Source organism: Panthera pardus, unplaced genomic scaffold (genome assembly GCF_024362965.1).
Source record: "Panthera pardus isolate Hobbes unplaced genomic scaffold, ASM2436296v1 HiC_scaffold_3, whole genome shotgun sequence".
In the NCBI taxonomy this organism is placed as follows: Eukaryota; Metazoa; Chordata; class Mammalia; order Carnivora; family Felidae; genus Panthera; species Panthera pardus.
This window is the reverse complement of record NW_026526876.1, coordinates 43138822-43145011: the sequence shown is the minus strand read 5'-3', so window position 1 is coordinate 43145011 and position 6190 is coordinate 43138822.

The window sequence follows — 6190 nt, the reverse complement described above, 5'->3', positions numbered from 1 at the left end:
TTTTTGGCAGTAAAAAGTCTATTTTAGTTGGTAAATTATGTAAATGCAGCAGAAACACAATGCATTCCTGAAACCCACCCCACCACCATTTTAAAGTACAAATCTGCCAAACAGCACATCAAACCAAAAGACACCTTTCGAGAGTGTCATGGGATTCAGAAGGTATCTTCTTCCTAAATGATTTCATTTTTCAGGCTTCCAATAAAATGAACTCGTGTGCTGAAGGCCAGCCAAATGAGGTGAGCAGAGAGGAAGTCCTTGAAGCTTGTGGGATCTTGGGATTTGGGCATTCCCCGAAGATAATTCTAGCAAGTGCATTATAGGGAAAACAGTTCCTGGAAACAGAGAAGAGATTACAGAGGAGGGAGAAGTGAGATTGATGCAATGTGGGGGGAAAAATTATTTTATTTTTTTTCCGTTGTTTCCAAAAGAATGTCACTGGTGATATAAAGAAGTGGAAAATGAGAAAACTCCATTATCATCCAAAAACCACTTGTCCATTTCCTGCTTTGCCTGGGAAGGAAAATTGGACCTTAAACCTCAGACTTCACACGGGGTTGTGGTCTTCTGGTGCCCCCTACTGTCGGGGAGGGAGACTGCAGATGCCACTACTGGGGAAAGAATGAGGCCAACCCAGAATTTGGCTTCCCGCCTGAGCCCCTAGAGCCAAGTGTTAACTGATAAGAAGAAAAGACAGAGAGAGAGAGCAGGAGAGAGACGGAGAGGGCACAAGAAATTCTCAAGTTCCTTCCAATGCTGGAACCAGGGTTGAGTCCACACTCAGAACAGAGCACTGCTCTTCTGAGTCCCACAGAGCTGGAAGATTAAAGGATGAAATGTCTTAAAAAAGCCCAATGGAGGGGCACCTGGCTGGCTTAATCAGAGGAGCTTGGGACTGTTGATCCCAGGGTCATGAGTTCAAGCCCCAGGTCTGGTGTAAAGATTGCTCAAAAATAAAATCTTTAATTTTTAAAAATTTTTTATTTATTTACTTTGGGGGGGAGGGGCAGAGAGAGGGAGAGAGAGAGAATCCCAGGTCGGCTCCACACTGTCAGTGCATGGGGGGTTTCGAACTCATGAACAGTGAGATCATAACTTGAGCCGAAATCAAGAGTTGGATGCTTTAACGATTGAGGTACCCAGGAGCCGCTAAATAGAAACCTTAAAAAAAAAATGCCTAACGGAAGGTGGCTCTTGACATCAGACTGGCTCTCAAAGAAAGTCTGATGAATAAAAGAGGACAAAAATGAGAGAGAGAGATCCATCTTAACTGGCCAAACTATGTTTCCCTCCAGCCTGCCACCTTAACATAAATGTCTGATTCTGTCACTCATGTACAAGTTTTCCATAAGTTATCTCAACTCTGTGGATATTTTCAAAACGCTAAGCTAAGAACCTGTCCCTGGAGGCCAGAGACCAGCAAATCTAAATGTGCAGAGAAGTCTTTCCATACACAGGGGAAGATACGTAAAAGGAACTAGTGTGCAGAAGTTAAAAACACAGGCTCCAGAGCTACTCCTTAGATTCAAACCTTGGCTCTGCCACCAAAAATCTAGAACCCTGGGAAAGTTTCTCAACCTCTAAGTGCCTCCATCTTCTCACCTATAAAATGATGTGAGAGCTCCTTGTTAGGATTGGCTGGCTCAACACACAAAGCAGTTGAGAAAGAACCTGGCACGTAGCAAGCCCTTGGTCACCAACAGTTTCCGTGGGGATGACAGTGATAGTGGGCCCTGCTTCATAGGGGTCCTTCATTATTTAAGGGTTGAAGTCAATCCAGCTTTAGACAGTTGCTTCTAGTAACAGAACACCTTTCTCTCTTGGTAATAATAAACTTCCTGGAATCGCTGGACCCTTAGAAACCTTCAATAAATTCATGTTTCCCATTTGGCTTCATATAAGGAGACCCAGGCGCTTGGAAGACCAACTCAAAATACGATTTTTCCCTGAAATTAGGTGTATGAGTTTCTTAGGGGTGCATAACAAAATACCACAGACTGGGTGGCTTGAACAACAGAAAATTTTTTTCTCATAATTCTGGAGGCGAGAAGTCCCAGATCAGGGTATTGGCAGGTTAGGTTTGTCCTAAGGCCCCTCTCTTTGGCTTGCACACAGCCACCTGCTCGTTGTGTCTTCACATGGCCTTTCCTCTGTGCATGCACTTTCCTGGTGTCTCCTTAAGTATCCAAATTTCCTCTCTTACAAAGATCCAAGTCAGATTGGATCAGGGCAACCCTAATGGCCTTGTTTTAGTTGAATCTCTTCATTAAAGACACTGTCTCCAAGTAAAGTCATATTCTTTTTTTTTTTTAATATAATTTAATGTCAGATTGGCTAACACACAGTGTGAAAAGTGTGCTCTTGGTTTTGGGGGTAGATTCCGTGGCTCATCACTTCCATACAACACCCAGTGTTCATCCCAACAAGTGCCCTCCTCAATGTCCATCACTGGCATTTCCCCTAAATAGGGTCACATTCTAAGGTATTAGGGGCGAGGGCCTTCAACACATGAACTTGAGAGGGACATAATTCAGGTTGTCCTTTCTTCTCATTTTAATATTTTCTCTAATCCCCTGTCAAGGAGGTCTCATCTCGTGACCATCATTTCATAACAAACGGTCTGAGACTTTATCAAGGCAAGATGTGTATTTGTGGATGGCTCATTCATCCAGAAACGTACTCACTGCTTACACTGTGTCATGTTCTGGGCAGTGTGCCAGGATGCAGTCGTGTCTGAAACAAACCTCCTGCCCTCATGAAGCTTGCGTTCTAGTGGGGGCGGGGTAGAGGTCACACATCTAACACTTAGAATGTGTCAGATGGGGCATGGACTGTGGAGAATAAAGAAGAAGAATCAGGGAGGAAGGGAGCACCCTGGGCAGGGAGGGGGACTACTTTCTAAGGAGTGGTCACCGAAAGCCTCTCTGCTAAGGCCACATTTTAGCAATGACCTGAGGAAGTGAGGGAACAAGCTGTGCAGGTAATTGGAGCAAGAACGTTTCAGGCAGAAAGAACAGCGGATGTTGAGATCCAGAGATAAGAGTGGCTTGGAGGGTCCAAGAAACACGAAAGTGGCTGGAGTAGAGCAGGTGAGGGGGAATGTGGCCAGAACTGAGAGGAGGGAGGTGCCTTAGGCCACCTTGCATGTTGGCTTTTGCTGGAGTGAAATGGGAAATCATCAGAAGGTTTTGAGCAAAGGAAGGACACTGTCTGACTTCTGTTTTTTACAGGCTCAGGTTATTGTGCTGGTAATAGATGGTGGGGCAGCGGGTAAGATGAGCAAGCTAATTGCAACAGGCATGTCAGAAGGTACAATAGCTTGATGCACAGTGGAAGCAGTGAAGGTGGTAAGAAAGGTTTAGATTCTTGACGTATTTTGAATGTAGAACCACCAGGATTTTCTGTTGTTCCATCTGCTGCCTGTATTTCCCTCTGGGTTGCTTTTGACATCCTGACAATTAGCACTGTCAAAGTTTTCTTGCATCTGAGCATTATCTGTTGTCTTGGAGCCATGAATACACCTTAAATCCACGCACGTCCTCCCAAGTCCAATGTACATATCAAAATAAATGGATACTAACATTACATAAATCCTACATAGGAAATTGGATAAAGTGGCCATCTTTAACTATCCGTACCCTAATCACAGGTTATAAAAAGTCCCAAGCCAAAAGGAATGCAGAATGCCTCCAGATGGTATGATATTCAGATAAGGAAATCTAGAATGTCATCATGGGTGTGAAAGAAACATTTCTAACCAGAAAAGGGAAAGAGAGCAGAAGAAAAGAAGGCAGAGTAGGGAAGTGATGAATTTTGCTACCCCTGAAAAGGGGTGACCACCATGGTACAATTAGTTTTTCATAACACTTCTTTTCAATATTTTCAAAAGCAAGCTACAAAATCCTTTTCTGTCTAATTGCTGAAGTTTACGAAGTGATGTCTTTTGAGGTTTTCTTATTTAAGATGAGAAGTTTAGCATAGTTCTGTTCGTCTTTTCCTTTCCTGATTTTTGTTCATATAGCCTGAGATTTGATTTGATTTGATTTGATTGATTTTTTAAGAGAGACAGAGTATGTGCACATGTGCACACACACCTGGGGTGGGGGTGGGGGGTTGGGAGGGATAGAGAGAGGGAGAGAGAGAATCTTAAGCAGTCTCCAAGGGACCCCCATGCAGGGCTGGATCTCAGGAACTGTGAGATCATGACCTGAGCTGAAATCAGGAGTTGGACACTTAACTGACGGAGGCACCAAGGCATCCCTAGCCTGAGATTTTAGATAAAGATAATTTTTATTAAATAAAAATTATTTTTATAATTACTATTACCAGTATTATTTTTATTGAAACAGACCATCCCTGAAGTCACTGGTTCCCCATCAGCCCTCTCAAACAGAGCTGATTTTTTTCCCCCAAATCCCATGTGTTAGGCTAAAAAAAATGACCTTCCAAGAAGATATCCACATCTCAATCTTTGGAACCTGTGAATGTTAGCCTATATGCTGATTTTTGCAGACATCATTAAATTCAGGATCCTGAGATAAAGAGTTTATCCTGGATTATCTGGATGGGCCCAAAATGCAATCACTTTGAGTGAGGCAAAAAGAGATTTTATACACAGAGAGAAGGCAACATGAAGATAGGGCAGAGAAAGCTTTGGAGACTGGAGTGATGCAACCATAAATTAAAGAATGCCAGTAGCTTCCAAAAGGCGAAAGAGACAGCAGATTCTTCCCTAGACTCTCCAGATGGAGCGCTAGACTCTCCAGACCGAGCACAGCCTTACCAACACCTTGATTTTGGCTCAGTAATACTGACTTTGGACTTCTGACCTTGAGGACTGTAAGACAATAAATTTTTGTTGTTTCGAGCCACAGAGTTTGTGTTAATTTTACAACGGCCATGGGAAACTAGATAGGTGATTTGTTACCCTGAATTGCTACTTCTTAACATATTTTTCCCCTTGCTTCATCCAAATCCTAAACTAGTGGGCTTACACTTGTGAAGGGTATGTCATCAGATTTAACCACCAGACACCTCTTGATTTTACCTCATGTAGCAACCTGCTGACCACTCCTGTCTCATCAAGGCTTTGGTGCTCTGCTCACATTCTTCTCTTCACTCTTAGTCTTTCATGCATCTTGGCAATTTCGACAATATTCTGCCTCTGCAGATTTCTGCCTACCCTAACTGAAAAGATATGCCCATCCCTCCTCTTCAGTCATTCTTCCTAGATCTTGCCATCACCAATAACTATGTCCATTCCCAAATCTCAATTTCAATCATGCCCGCCTCTAATCCTCCCAGTGCATGTACTCAATTCTCTACTCCAACTCTCCTTTGACTGCATAGGGACCACCATCGCATTGACTCTACCATTTGTCAACACACACACACACACACACACACACCACGTCCTCGTTTCCATCCAACTTAGAAGCTGTGATCTAATATTAGAAACATTGGCTTCCTAATACCCTTATTGACCTTCCCCTATGTTTTATTCACTTAATTAAACCACTCATCTGCCTAGCTAAATTATCCACCAACTTGGAGCCAAACATCTCACATCAGATTCATGACAAGAAATCTCCATGGGAACTCAACAGGGCCCAGCGGTCCTACCCCACTTCTCTAGGGTATTTGTCTTCTCTTTCCCCAAAATAAATATTTCAAAACTTCTCTTCATGTTTCATGCACCACATAGTTCTCTCACTCAATCACTGCTAATGACTTTGACTCATTCATGAACAGGAAAAAGAAAAAAACAACAACAACAATGAAAGAATCAGATGAAATAAACCTCCTCTTCCCACCATTAAGACCACTTTAAGCTCGGGGCACCTGGGTGGCTCAGTCGGTTGAGCGTCTGGTTTCAGCTCAGGTCATGATCTCACGGTCTGTGAGTTTGAGCCCCACATCGGGCTCTGTGCTGACAGCTCAGAGCCTGGAGCCACCTTCAGATTCTCTGTCTCCCTCTCGCTCTCTGCCCCTCCCCTGCTCATGCGTTGTCTCTCTCTCTCTGTCTCTGTCTCTGTCTCTCTCTCTCTTTCTCAAAAATAAATAAACATTGGGGGAAAAAAGACCACTATGAGCTCACTTATTTTTTCTCCTTGCTTGATACAGTGGAAGAATTGTCCCTGCTCCTAGCTGGGACCCATCCTTCCATGTTTACTCTGGATCTCATCCTTGC